Below are 16,437 nucleotides of genomic sequence, written 5' to 3' on the forward strand. Positions count from 1 at the left end.
TTGAAAGGATACATTTTAAAGAATTATAATATGAATAGTTATTGTATATTTATTTTTTAACGTGTTGAGTCAGTGATGCCCTGAGTAAGTTTAAACATGGGGAGAAAGCATACATTGCAAATGTTCATCATCAAGATCAACTAAGTTGGCAAAGCACCTATAGCTCAGCAGCTAGGGTGCTGGCCACATACATTGGGGCTGGTGAGTTTGAACCCAGCCCAGGCCTGCCAAACAAGGACAATTATAACACACACACAAAAAAAATAGCTGGGCATTGTGGTGGGTGCCTGTAGTCCTAGCTACTTGGGAAGCTAAAGCAAGAGAATTGCTTAAGCCCAAGAGTCTGAGGTTGCTGTGAGCTGTAACACAAGGTTACTCTATTGAGTGAGACTCAGTCTCAAAAATAAAAACAACAAAAAAAGTAAGCTGTTAATATAATTCAATATTAAATATAATTATACAAAAGGAATCATTGTGTTAGAACTCATGTAATATGATCATTCAAAGAATATTAGAATCAATTTAAATTTTAAAAATGTTAAATAGTGTATCTTAAGAACAATTCAAGAGTGTGGTCTAATTTCTAAATCACAGCTGTTTCTTTCCTGTGGATCTATGTTAACTTCTCTTAATAATCAAATGATTTTCTTTTTGTTTTATTTATCAAATAGTAACTGTGTACACTAATGCATTTATGAAGTAAAATGTGATTTGATAGACAACGTGGAATGCTTACATTTAAATGATTAACAGAACCATCTCCTCGCTTACTTATTTGATGTGGTAAGGCATTCGTACGCTTTTCTTAATAGTTTAGAAATGTCTCATTGCATTATGTAAATTAGGTTATTCTTCTTAGTAAAGTATCTCAAAAATGGGGAAAAAAGTATCCAGTGTATTCAATACTAGTATGAAATCAGTATATAATCACCTACACATTCACAAGGAGGTCAGGAGCAGTGTAGGACCAGCATGGAAAGCAGGTGCCTGCTTGCAGAGGCTGGCCGACCCTCTGGCAGAGGGGTAAAGACAGGGAAGTACTGTCCTGCAGATTTTTTGGACTTGGGCGCTCACCACAGCTGCCTTGGGAGAGCCTGCGTGAGAGAGTGAACTTGAATGGTGCCCAGTGGCAGGGATTGAACTACCAGGCAGGGTGTAACTTTGATTAGGTTGGCTGCCATTAGAGGGTTGTCATTGTGGGAGGGCCACTGGGAAGAAACAGCCTGCAGGGTCCCAGCACGTGACTGGCTGTGGTGCACCTGATGAGCTGGGTAGCCATCCTTGGGGTGAGGTGGATGGTTCTCACATCCCAGAAAAGCCACATTGTGGCCAAGGGGCACTGTTTGGAAAGTTGAGGTGTGTATCCTAAAAAGTCTGGTAAAAGCTTCAGGCCCCCACCCTGCTATGCCTGAATGTTAATGAAACCACCATGCCCTGACTGAGGGATAATAAGTCAGAAAGAAGGAAGCGGGTTTCCTCAGCAACTAGACAGTGGCTTCCCACATCCATCTTATATAGCAGAATCAGCATGTCTGTTTTGCATCTCCAATCCCCAGGGTGCCACCTGAAGTCCAGGTAATATATTGCTATCTGTATGTATATTTAAAATTTTTTCCTTCTAATTTTTTTAAGTTTTTCTTTCCTTGTGTTTTATTTTTTCATTTTTAATTTCTTGCATAATAAGGATTCCATTTTGTGTTAGCATTTCTTTGCTTTTTAAACTTACTTTTCTATTTTTTCTTTCCTTCCTTTTTCTAGATTTTTCTCATCTTTCCTTCATAAATTTTTCAAATGAAAACTAAGGTATCCCTCTATCCCTACTTTTTCCCCCAAAGTTTATAATTTTATTTATTTTCTTAATTTTATTCTCATCTGTTTTGTTCTCTTTCATTCTGTATTTTATTTATGGGACAGAGATTTGCTCTGGGGCCTAGGCTGGGGGTCCATGGCATTGGCATGGCTCAAGGAGGCCTTAAAACCTGGGCTTGGGTGTCCTTCTCACTTTAGACTTCCAAAGGACAGTATTAGTAGGTCCCCCCAGTGACACAAAGATGTTTTCCTTTTGTTTATGGTGGAGGCAAGGTCTTGCTTTTGGTCAGGCTGATAAGGAGCTCTTGACTGTGGAGAACCCAACTTCCTTGGCCCCTCAGAGTCCTGAAATTGCATGTATGGGTCAATGCACCCTGTTGAACACCACTATTACTCCCGTATTTCTCTTCCTGTCCTTTCTTTTCTTTTTCTTTCACCCTTATTTTCTGTTTCTTTTCTCACTTCTCATTCATTTCTCTTTTCTTCCTTTTGTCCCTGTACCAAAAGGCCACTCCAACATTCAAGCACAGAGACAAGAACATTTAAGAAGAAGGACGCGAGAGGAAAAAGTAGGGGAAGGATATGGATAAAGAAGAAAGCACATATGAGGAAAAACCAACAAGAAAAAAAATCTGGCAACACGAAAAACCAAAAGATCACCCCTAAACTCAAGGGACCATGAGGCAGCTACCATAGAGGATCCTACCTAGAAGGAAATTATGGAAGTAACATCAAGGGAATTTAGAGTATGGATGGCAAAAATGATGAAGGGAATTGAAGGGAAAGTGGATAATCACTGAAGGGAAATCCAAAAATTGACTTAAGAAGTGAATAAAAGATAGGAAAGAGGTACTAGACCTTAAAGAAATAAAGGAGTCACCCAGGGAAGTTGAAGATGCAGTAGAAAGTACAAATAACAGATTAGACCATGGAGAAAGAAGAATCTCAGAGCTAGGGGATATGTCTCTTGAGCTAACTCAGGCATTTAAAGAGGCAGAAAAGAGTAAAAGCAGAGCTTAGAGAATTATGGAAATTCATGAAGCATACAAATACACAAATTAAAGTGATCCCTGAGGGGAAAGGAAAATAACCCAAATGTATAGAAGCCCTTCTAGAGCATATTGTAAATGAAAATTTCCCAAGCATCACCAAGATTCTGACACAGTCCTCTTAGATGCATATCAAACTCTGGTTCATCTCAACAGACACATTGTAATGAACCTGTCCAAGGTCAAAATTAAAGGGAAAATTCTGCACGCAACCAAGAGTAAGCACCAATTGAATTATAAGAGCCAATCCATTAGGGTGACAGTGGACCTTTCAGCTGAAACTTTGTAATCCAGAAGAAGATGGTCATTGACATTTAACTTTCTTGAATACAACAATTTTCAGCCCAGGATTCTGTATACTAGGTTTTAAATTTGACAGAGAAATCAAATCTTTTATTGACATGCAAACATTGATGAAATCTGCCACTACACGTCCAGCTCTGCAGAAATACTCAGACCCATTCTCCATACTGACCATCACAATGGACCTCCAAGAAAAGTAGACACCCAGAAACTGAAGAACAAAACATAGCTTCCACATTGGTGCAAAAAATAAAATTAAGCAATGGACCTTCACAAAATAAGGTGAATAGAACTCTACAATACTTACAATTCTCTCAATTAATGGCTTGGAATCCCCACTGACAAGGCACAGACTGGGTGACTGGATAAAAAAGCACAATCCATCTATATGCTGTCTCTAGAAACACACCTAATGTTGAAGGACAAAAGAAGACTCAGGGTGAACCAGCAGTTAAGTAAGCGAGGAGATGATTACCATTTGCCTGAATTATTGTTTTCCAGTCCTTCATCCTTAGTCTTGTTTTATCCTTCAACATGTACAATCACCACATTATACCCCATAAATGCATTAAGGTACACAGTTATGATTTAATGAAGGAAAATATATTTAAAATATTAAAAAACAAAAGGAAATCAGAAAAGGAGGGGTTGCGAGTTTATTTTCAGAGACAATTGTATTTAAAGCAAAAAAGTAAGTAATAACAAAGAGGGTCACTATATACTGGTCAAGAGAAAAATAGAACAAGAGGACATTTCAATTCTAAAAGTATATAACACCCAACTTATATGGTCCCAGATTTATGAAGCAAACACTAATTGTCTGAACAATATAATATCCTACAACACCACAGTAGCTAGGGACTTTAACATTCCTCCAAGAGAACTGGACAGAGCCACTAAACAGAAACTACACATAGAAACAAGGAACTTGAATGCTACCCTAGATCAGTATGCTTAATAGACATATATAGAACACACAACCCCAAAGCCAATGAGAATATGTTCTTCTATCAGCCCATGGATCATACTCCAGCCCACAGACACAAATCAAACCTCAACAATTTTTTTTGAAAATTTGAAATAATACTTTGCATCTTTTCAGTCCACCAGGGAATAAAGATAGAAATCGATTGCAACAAAAACCTTCATCCACACACAAAGTCCTGGAAACTACAAACTTTATGCTACACGACAGTTGAATCAAGGAGGATAAAAGAAGGAAATTATTAGATTTCATGAACAGCATGACAATGAAGCCACAGATTCCCAAAACCTGTGGGATACTGAAAAAGATGTCATAAGAGGAAATTTCTTGCATTAGATACCAACATAAGAAATATGGAAAGAGAGAGCACATCAACAGCCTAATGAATCATCTCAAAGAAATGGAGAAGGAAGAGTAATCCAATTGCAAACCTAGCAGAAGAAAAGAAATAACAAAATTAAATTAGAAATAAATGAAGTTGTAAACAAAAGAATCATTCAGAAAATCAATAAAATGGAAAGTTCGTTCTTTGAAAAGATAAATAAAATCAATAAACCTTTGGCCAGATTAAATAGAAAGATAGCATTAAAATCTCTAAAACCTCAATCAGAAACAAAAAAAGGGGAAATAACTACAGATACCACAGAGATACAAGAGATTATCTCTGTCTACTACAAGCAACTCTATGCCCAGAAATTTGACAATGTGGACGAAATGGACCAATACCTGGAATCACACTGTGTCCCTAGACTTAACCAGGGAGAAATAGAGCTCTAGAACAGACAAATATCAAGCACTGAAATTTAAATAACAATAAAAAAGCTTCCAACAACAAAAAGAAAATCCCTAAACCACATGGCTTCACGAGAATTTGATCAAATCTTCAATGAAGAGCTTATACCTACCATGCAGAATGAATTCCAAAACACTGAGAAGAAAGAAACCTTCCCTAGCATGTTCTATGAAGAAAATATCACCCTGATACCAATACCAAGAAAAGACCAAACTAAAAAGAGAACAACAGACCAATTTCACTAATGAATATCGACAGAAATATACTCAACAAAATCCTAGAAAATAGATTTTATCTATACATTTAAAAAATTATATGTCATAATCAAGTCGGCTTCATCCCAGTGATGCTAAGATGAAGCTAGTTTAACCTACACAAGTCCATAAACGTAATTCACCATATCAATAGAAGCCAAAATAAAGACCATAAAATCCTCTCAATAGATGCAGAAAAAGCATTTGGCAATATTCAGCATCTTTTTCTAACAAGAACACTTAAGAAAATAGGCAGAGATGACACATTTCTTAATTGGTTGAAGCCTTCTGGGACAAACTCACAGCCAATTTCACACTGAATAAAGTTTTCCACTTAGAACTGAAACTAGACAGGATGTACACCATCACCACTGGTATTCCACATAGCTCTGGAAGTTTTAACTAATGCAATCAGGAAAGAGAAGGACATTAAGTGGATACAAATGATGGCCGAGGAGGTCAAACTTTCACTCTTTGCCAATGTTATCATTTTATACTTAGAGAACCCAACTGATTCAACTACACGACTCCTGGGAGTGATCAAAATATAGAGTAATGGTGTGGAGTATAAAATCAATGTGCTCAAATCAGGAGCCTTTGTGTATGCAAATAACAATTAAAATGAGAGGAAAACAGGGACACAATACCCTTCAGAGCAGCTTCAAAGAAAGTGAAATACCTGGGAATATACTTAACCAAGGACATGAAAGATCTTTACAAAGAGAATTATGAAACCCTAAGAAAAGAAATAGCAGGAGACATGAATATATGGAAGAATATGTCATGTACACGACTGGGAAGATTTGCATTGTTACAATGTTTATAAAACCCAAAGTAATGTATGGATTCGATGTAATTACCATTAAAATACCAACATCATACTTTGAAGAAATGGAAGAAAGAGTTCTGCATGTTGTATGGAAACAATAGAAAAACCCATAAAGCCAAGGAAATTATTAATAATAAAAACAAATCCAGAAGTATCACTCTACCAGACTTTACATTATATTGTAAGTCCACAGTTATCAGAACAGCATGGTACAGGCACAAAAATAGAAATACAGGCATATAGAACAGAATAGAAAACGTAGAGATGAAACCAGCTTCTTATTGCTATCTGATCTTTGATAAACCAAACAAATAATCACTATTCAATAAATGGTACTGGGAGAACTGGATAATTCACATAAAAACTGAAAGTAGACCTGCAATTTTCGTCAACTTGCAAAAATTGAATTCAAGATGGATAAAAGTTTAAATCTAAGACACGAAATGATAAAAGTCCTAGAAGAAAGTGCAGGGGAAAACTTGATGATGTAGACCTGGGGAAAGATTTTATGAAGACTCTGTTGGCAATCCACGACAATACCAAAATTAAACAAATAGGACTTAATTAAGCTGGAAAGTCTCTGCACAGGTAAGGACACAAAAACTAAAGCAAGATGCCATTAATCCCCCACCCTCCACCTCTCTCCCTGCTCCCTCCCTCCTCTTTCCCCCTTCTCCCTATTATTACGTTGTAACTGGGTTATAGCTTTCATGTGAAGGTCCTACATTAGTTTCATAATAAGGGTGAGTACATTGGGTACTTTTTCTTCCATTCTTGAGACACTTTACTAAGAAAAATATGTTCCAGCTCCATTCATGTAAACATGAAAGGGGTAAAGTCTCCATCTTTTTTTAAGGCTGCATAATATTCCATGGTGTACATATACCACAATTTATTAATCCATTCATGGATCAATGGGCACTTGGGCTTTTTCGATGACTTAGCAATTATGAATAGGGCTGCAATAAATACTCTAATACAAATATCTTTGTTACGATGTGATTTTTGGTCTTCTGGGTATATGCCCAGTAGAGGGATTACAGGATTGAATGGCAGATCTATTTTTAGATCTTCAAGTGTTCTCCATATCTCTTTCCAAAAGGAATGTATTAATTTACATTCCCACCAGCAGTGCAAAAGTGTTCCCTTTTCTCCACATCCACGCCACCATCTCTGGTTTTGGGATTTTGTGATGTAGGCTAGTCTCACTGGAGTTAGATGATATCTCAAAGTAGTTTTGATTTGCATTTATCTGATGATTAAAGATGATGAGCATTTTTTCATACGTCTGAAGGCCATGTGCCTGTCTTCTTCAGAGAAGTTTCTCTTCAAGTCCTTTGCCCAGCCTGTGATGGGATCCCTTGTTCTTTTCTTGCTAATGCGTTTGAGTTCTCTGTGGATTCTGGTTATTAAATCTTTGTCAGAGACATAACCTGCAAATATCTTTTCCCATTCTGAGGGCTGTTTGCTTGCTTTACTTCCTGTGTTCTTGGCTGTGCAGAAGCTTTTTAGTTTGATCAAGTCCCAGTAGTGTATTTTTCAAGCAGCTTCAATTGCCTGGGGGATCCTTCTCATGAAAAGCTCGCCCAACCCAATTTCTTCAAGGGTTTTCCCTGCACTCTCTTCTAGTATTTTTATAGTTTCATGTCTTAGATTTAAATCTTTAATCCAGTGAGAGGTTATATTGGTTAATGGTGAGAGGTGTGGGTCCAGTTTCAGTCTTCTACAGGTTGTCAGCCAGTTCACCCACACCATTTGTTAAATAGGGAATCTTTTCCCCATTGAATGTTTTTAATTGGCTTGTCAAAGATTAAATAACGGTAATTAGCTGGATTCATCTCTTGGTTCTCTATTCTGTTCCAGATGTCTACTTCTCTTTTTTGTGCCAGTACCATGCTGTTTTTTTTGTTTGTTTGTTTGTTTTTGTGGTTTTTGGCCAGGACTGGGTTTGAACCCACCACCTCTGGCATATGGGACCAGCGCTCTATCCCCTTGAGCCACAGGCACTGCCCAACATGCTGTTTTGATCACTATTGATTTGTAGTATAGTCTGAGGTCTGGTAGAGTGATTCCTCCTGCTTTGTTTTTATTTCTGAGTAATGTCTTGGTTATTCGATGTTTTTTCTGATTCCATATAAAACTAAGTATTGTTTTTTCAAGATCTTTAAAGTATGACAGTGGAGCTTTAATGGGGATTGCGTTGAAATTATATATTGCTTTGGGTAATATGGACATTTTAACAATGTTGATTCTTCCCAACCATGGCATGGTATATTTTTCCATTTGTTAACATTCTCAGCTATCTCTTTTCTTAGAGTTTCATAATTCTTTTTATATAGATCTTTCACGTCCTTTGTTAGATAAACTCCAAAGTATTTCATCTTCTTTGGCACTACTGTGAATGGAATAGAGTCCTTAATTGTTTTTTCAACTTGACGATTGTAGGTATATATAAAGGCTACTGATTTATGAATGTTGATTTTGTAACATGAGACGCTGCTGTATTCCTTGATCACCTCTAAGAGTTTTGTAGTAGAGTCCCTAGTATTTTCCAGATATACAATCATATCATCTGCGAAGAGTGAAAGTTTGATCTCTTCTGACCCTATGTGGATACCCTTGATCGCCTTTTCTTCCCTCATTTTGCTGGCTAAAACTTCCATTACAATGTGTTTTTTTTTTTTTTTTTTTGAGATGGAGTCTTAAGCTGTCGCCCTGGGTAGAGTGTAGTGGCATCACAGCTCACAGCAACCTCTAACTCCTGGGTTTAAGCAATTCTCCTGCCTCTGCCTCCCAAGTAGCTGGGACCACAGGTGCTGGCCACAACACCTAGCTATTTTTTGGTTGTAGTTGTCATTGTTGTTTGGTGGGCCTGTGCTTTGGATTTGAACCTGCCAGCTCAGGTGTATGTGGCTGGCACCTTAGCCGCTTGAGCCACAGGCACTGAGCTTACTTCCATTACAATGTTAAAGAGCAATGGAGACAATGGACAGCCTTGTCTGGTTCCAGATCTGAGTGGAAATTATTCCAATTTAACTCCATTCAATATGATATTGGCTGTGGGTTTGCTGTATATGGCCTCTATTAGTTTAAGAAATGTCCCTTCTATACCAATTTTCTCAAGTGTTCTGATCATGAAGGGATGTTGGATGTTATCAAAAGCTTTTTCTGCATCGATTGAGAGAATCATATGGTCTTTGTTTTTTAATTTGTTTATGTGCTGAATTACATTTATAGATTTACGTATATTGAACCAGCCTTGAGACCCTGGGATAAAACCGATTTGGTCATGATGTATGATTTGTTTGATATGTTGCTGGATTCTGTTTGTTAGAATCTTGTTGAATATTTTTGCATGTATATTCATTAGTGATATTGGTCTACAATTTTGTTTTCTTGTTGGGTCTTTTCCTGGTTTGGGGATCAGGGTGATGTTTGCTTCATAGAACGTGTTGGGTAGTCTTCCTTCTTTTTCTACCTTTTGGAACAGATTGAGTAATCTTCAAGGGAATATGTGAATCCTAGTAAAAGTGGAATGTAAAGGTCTTAGCCAAATAACTAAGAGAATGCCACAAAAGTTATGTTAACTAGTGTAATGAAAATGTGTCAAACGGTCTACGAACCAAGTTTATGGTGCCCCATGATCATACTAATGTACACAGCTATGATTTAATAAAAATAAAAAAAAAACTAAAGCAAATAAAGAACCTTTGGAATGGGAAAAGATATTTGCAGGTTATTAATCTGACAAAGGGTTGATAATTAGAATCCACAGGGAATTCAGATTAATCAACATAAAAAGAATAAACAATCCCATCTATCACTGGGCAAGAGTCATGAACACAACCTATGAAGAAGACAAATGAATGGCTTACAAACATGAAAAAAATGGTCTTAATCATCACAGAAATACAATCAAAATCATTTTTAGATATCACTTAACCCCACTCAGAATAGCTTACATCTCAGGGTCCCAAATGAGATGCTTGTGCAAATGTGGAGAAAAGTGAACATCTTTACACTGTTGTTGAGATTGCAAACTAATAGAGTCTCTTTGGAAATAAGTAGGGAGAGTCCTCAAAGAACTCAAATTATACCTCCCATTTGATCCCACAATGCCACTACTAGGCATCTACCCAGAAGAAAAAAATGGCACCTTATCATAAAGACATCTGCATTTGATTATTGCTGCTCAGTTTACAATCACCAAGATATGGAAACTACCCTAGTGCCCACCAACTCATGAATGGATTAACAAACTGTGGTATATGTATACTATGAAATACTACTTAGCCATAAAAAGATGGAGAATGTACATCTGGATAGTTAGAAAACATTCTTTTTAGTAAAGTATCACAAGAATGGAAAAGCAAGTATCCAATGGATTCAACAGTAATATGAAGCTGGTAGACCAACTAATACATGCCCCCACAAAACAAAAAGTCAATTTAACTCCAGTTGAGCTAACGGGGGAGGAAAAAGGGGGAGAAGGGAAGGGGATCAGTGTGGTCCCACCTAATGGGCACATGTAAGAACATAGGGCACATCTCCCCAGAGTGAGAAACAATTATAATAGGGACTTTCCCTAACAAACTCAAAAACAAAACAAAACAAACCCCCACAAAGTTTAAGACTTCTCTATAATAAACATGCCTTTTCCCTGTTTCTTGCAGCTTTTCATTTATTTTTATTTTCTATTTTAAATTTTATTTATTTCTGTTTTAAACTTTCTTTTATTTGAGCCAGGGTCTTGCTCTGACTCAGTACAATGCCATGATCATAGCTCATTGCAACCTCTAATATGAAGGCTCATGTTACTTTCTCACTGCAGCCTCTTGAATAGCTGGGACTATAGGGAAGCATCACCACACCCACACCTGGATAATTATTTTTTCTTTCTTTCTTTCCTTTTCCTTCCTTACTCCCTCTCTCCCTCCCTTCCTTCCTCAATTAAAAAAGAGGGTCATCAAGGCCATATCTTTCAGTCTTAGTTAGCTTTACCTCTCAGCACCACCTGCAGGTCCTTCCTTCCTTTCTTCTCTCCTTCCTTCCTTCCCTCCCTCCCTCCTTCCTTCCTTCCTTCCTCCTTACTTCCTTTCTTCTTTCCTTCCTTCCTTCCCTCCCTCCTTTCTTCCTATCTCTCTCTCTCCTCTCTCTCTCTTTTTTCTTTTCTTTTCTTTTCTTCCTTTTCTCTCTTTCCCTTCCCTCCCTCCCTTCCTTCCTTCCATCCTTCCTACCTTTCTTTCTTCATTTCTTTCTTTTCTTTTTTTCTTCTCTCTCTTTCTTTCTTTTTGTTCTCACATTACCTAGGCTTGTCTACAGCTCCTGGTTTCAAGCCTTCTACAGTGCTTAGATTACAGGCATGAATCACCTCTTACAGCTTTTCTATCATCCTGTTTCTCCCCTTGCTTTGAACTCTATTTTTTTTTTTTTGAGACTAGGTATAACTTTGTCACCCAAGATCAAGTACAGTGCTACCATCACAGCTTGATGAAGTCTCTAATTCCTGGGCTCAAGTGATTCACCTGACTGGGCCTCCAAGGAGCTAGGACTACAGTTCACCATGATGGGCTAATTGGTTTATAGTTTTTGTAGAGATAGGCCCAGGCTTCAGGTGATCTTTTTGCCTTGGCCTTTTTACTTTGGCCTCATAAAGTGCTGGGATTCCATGGCATGACTGTGTATTAATATTCCTTAATACAAGGTCTCATCCAGAGATCTATTTTTCATCACTTTTTTAAACTAAAATCTTTTACAATCCTACACTTCCAATTAAAAAAGAGGGCCATCAAGGCCATATCTTTGAGTTTTAGTTTGCTTTACCTCTCAGCACTACCTGCAGGCACTGACTAGGCCCTTCCCTGTGCTCCTGGATGAGCATCTATCCTGAAATCTCCAAACCTGAAATCCAAAATGCTTCAAAATGTTATTCATCTTACATATAAAGATGACAGCACAAGTGGAAAATTACACATCTGAATTCATGTGACAGGTTTCATTGAAAACACACATCTTTGTTTCATGCAAAATTTAGTACTTAAAAATATTATATCAAGTTACATTCGGGCTTTGTGCATAAGTTGTTCATGACGCATTAATGAATATTGTGTTTAGACTTGGATCCCATCCTCAAGATATTTTATTGTGTATATATAAATATTCTAAAATCTGAAATACTTCCGGGCATTTGGGGTGCAGAATGTACAGCCTGTACTAGTAGAGAAAAAAAGTTCCTTTTAAGTATGATAGAAAGTAAGAGATTGACTTACTGAACTTGCAGATGACACGTACTTCTCAATGCAGTCCAGTGCCTTTCCAAAGTTTACTTTCATTTTTGAATTTTCTTTTTCAAGGCTAAAATACATATTATAAAATAATTCTTATCACAGATAAATTTTTAAAATGCCATAAAGCTTGTGAACAAATATCTAAAGGCATAATTAGAGAATTTCTCAAAGATTAACAAAGCAGATGATTTGGCAAAGGTATTTTTCTAGGTGTCTTTTTGGAAAATGTATAAAATTTTGAAAAAATATACAAAGGCATGCATTTCAAAATAGCTTAAAGTTGAAACTTTCCTTGGCTTCACACAAACATACTTATTATCTGAACAGATACAATCTCATATTACACTGCTATTTGCTTTATGAATACTCAAGTTATTTTGTGTGCTGCTTTTAACTGTACCTTTGCATGCGGTCTTCCATCATCCTTTTACATTTTATAGTCTCTGCTAACTGATCTTCCAGAGATTTCTGCACCTAAAACAAAAGATTAAAAATAATTTACACTTGGAAAAACAAAATGTCCACCAATGGATTAATGGATAAATGAAATGTGGTATACATAAAAATATTATTCTTGGGCTATGACAATGTTTTTATAAAAATCTTACTACCCAAATCATTAATTTTAGGAATTAAGTCAATTTCTTTTGTAAAGTCAAGGGGACAGGCACTACTTGCAATAAGTACTATCACTATGAAGGGGATAGATATTTTTATCAGAGACGTTTTTCATATTGTCTACCATATTCTTATACGCAGGTTGTCCCTGATTTGGGATCCTCCAACTTCCTATTGTTTGACTCCATAATGATGTGAAGCCCTTGCAAGTTTGACATAATGATGATGGCCACCTTAATTTTTTTGACTTTAAAATGAAACACCCCAATTTCAATGTATGTTGAATTTTGATTCATGATCCTTCCCAGGCTAGCAATATGTGGTATGAGGGACATACAATGCTTTATTATAGACAGACTTATACTAGATTATTATTATTTTTTTTTTGGCCGGGGCTGGGTTTGAACCCACCACCTCAGGCATATGGGACCGGCGCCCTACTCCTTGAGCCACAGGCGCCGCCCAACTAGATTATTTTTTCAACTGAAGGCTAATGTAAGTGCTCTGAACATGTTCCAGGTAGGCTAGGCTAAGTGAGGATGGGTTTATTGGGATATAACCCCATTGAAAGTCAGTGAGCATCTGTACTACAGGTTGAGCATCTTAATATTAGAACCTAAAATCCAAAATGCCCCCAAATCCTAATCACTTTTAGGGTCAAAATGACATTCCAAATGGAAAATTTGACATCTGACTTCATGTGCCATGTTGCAGTGAAAACATCTTTGCTTCATGCACAAAATTATAAAACATTACATAAAATTATCTTCAGGGTATGTGAATATGGTGTATATATTACAAATAAATTTGGGTTTAGACTTGAATTCCCTTCCCAAGATATTTCAATATGCATGTACAAATATTCCACAATCCAAAACATTTCTAGTCCAAAGCATTTTGAGTAAGATACACTCGGCCTATTCTGCCACAGAACTAAAATAAGAGATTAACTTACGAAACTTGCACTTGACAAGTCTTTCTCATACTGGTTGAGTTTTTCGGCTTGGTCTTTGACAGTAAGTTTTAATTTGGAATTTGCCATTTTGATCCTAAAATATAATTTTTAAAATAATTAATGTCAGATAATTTTTTTAAATATCATGCAATTTTTGAACAAACACTTGAAGGTATGTTTATGTGAATCCTTAGATATTTGAAAAGTAGATGATTAAGCAACTATATCATTTTTCTAGCAATGTCCATGCATAATGTGCAAAATTTAGAAACAAAGTAAAAAAAATATGCATTTCAAAATAGCTTAAAGCTGAAAATTTTCCTAAGATTCACACAGATATAGTTACTATTACAACTAGCACTAGTCTCAAACTGTAACACTTATTTTCTTTATAATACTCAAGTCTTTTTATTTTTCTTTTTTGCTGCTTGAAAGCATACTTTTTCCATTGGTCTAGCATCTTCTCGGCACGGTGTCCTTCCTCTTTGAGTTGATCCTCTACTTCTTGAACCTAAAACAAAGATTAGAAAAATGTTTACACTTGGAAATGACCCACATTTCCCTCACTGGATGGACAGCTAAAAAATGTAGCACATAGAAAACAAGGTTTTTAGACTAACACACTATTTGCATTAAAAATAATAATGATCTAGTACAAATCTGCTCATCACCTGAAGAGATTTTTTAGCTAAATTTCATTGGAACCCTGACACACCCCTTCATTCTGCATATTATTTATAGATACTTTTCTGCCATCACTGCACAGTGGAGCTGTTGCAACAGGAATCTTCTGGATCATAAAACCTAAAATATACTATTTGGCCCTTCACAGAGAAGGTTATCTACTCCTGTTATAGGATGAAAACACAACATTATTTTTGCTTTTACAAATTATATTGTATTATTATTAATTTTACAAATTATATTGTATTACATAAATACTATTAAATACTCAATAAATACACTATTCTTAATTTTACAAACTATATTGTATGAGATAAATACTCAAATTTATAAAATTGATAAAATGGGGAAAGAGAAGATTACATTATGATAAGCATGTATATTTTGTATTCTAAGATCACAACATCAACTTTTATTATTTTATTTTATTCACATTTAATTTTATTGTAACAAGGCAACTTATATACTTTCAGCATCTAACACTCACCATCATCTTTTCTTTTAGGAAAAGGAAAAGGACTTTTAAAAATAAATGGGAAGAAAAGTACAACAGAGAATGTCAACCCCAAAGTTAAGTCGCAAAGCTTAAGTTTTCACTAGGAGAGAATTTAATCTAAATGTGTCGCCTTAAACTGTGAGGATGACTATTAAACTTTGCAATTAAACATGACAAAGGAGAGGCCATGATGTTAAAATTACCACTTAACCTACCCAGTCACGTCAAAGCTATGTTTTACTAACCATCGTGACCAGATGTTTATTTTATTTTTTTTTCTTTTTGTGAACATGAGCAAGTAGACAGGCACAAGTTGGTAAATGCTAACTGTCCATATTCATAGACACATTGTAGTCTCTGAGCCAATTTACAGGGAAAATAGAGAAAAGGCTAGAACTTTGTACACTGCTACACGGGGGACAGCACCCTTCAGCTTCCCACAGGGCAAGGGGACCAGGTTTTCCTTTTTCTCTCACATCTCAGTTGTGTGTATGCTTCAGATGACAACCAGATGTCTCATGGAATAGTTTGAGAGGTGGACATTTACAGAGGCCAAAAGATCTGGGTTTGAGTACTGGCTCCACCAGTACTAGCTGTGTGACCTTTAGCAAATTAGCAACTTGGTTTCTTCATCTACAACATGGACAGAATAGCACTGATTTCCTCATGTGGATGTTGGGAAGACTGAACTGGGGAATACACGTAATGCACTTAGAAAAACGTGAGGCACATGGTGAGTGGCATATAATATTTACTATTAACATCTTGTTGTATTTTATGTTCTAATTTTATAGTTTAGGCAGGTGACATGCCAATGAAAATGGTCCCCGATAGCTGCACTCAACTATCTCCACACTACTGAAATGGGCAATAAATGCATAGCATGATGCCCCCAACAGTCCCAAATTCTGTAGATAACAGTCACCAACTCCAGTAGCCAGCAGTGTTTTCGTCCACTCATAAGAATTCATGGCTTACTTGTCTCCATAGCAATCAGTGGGATGGATGACCATGCACTGCAGTGCACAGAGCATCTTCTAGAGTGAGTTGTATGGAACTTACATGACCCCAGGCAATAGCCTCAACCTGAAAACACTGTATTCCATTGATAAATCAAGGTGCCTTGATCACTTCATTCCCAGCAACTGGATATGATGGGCTGCACTAGCAAGCACTCTGATGATCAAGTTAAGGTCATGTGCTGTGGTAGATCAGAAAGGCCAGAGCTTTTCAGTTGGAAAGGCAATTATCAATCTACAAGTCCCAATTCTGACTTTGTAATGAAGGAGTACTAATTTAATTTTTTTTTTCTATAGTGAGAATGATATGAATATATTTTTTTTCCTGCTGGTTGCATCTACATTCACTTATTTAT

This window comes from Nycticebus coucang, chromosome Y (assembly GCF_027406575.1).
Source record: "Nycticebus coucang isolate mNycCou1 chromosome Y, mNycCou1.pri, whole genome shotgun sequence".
Lineage (NCBI taxonomy): Eukaryota > Metazoa > Chordata > Mammalia > Primates > Lorisidae > Nycticebus > Nycticebus coucang.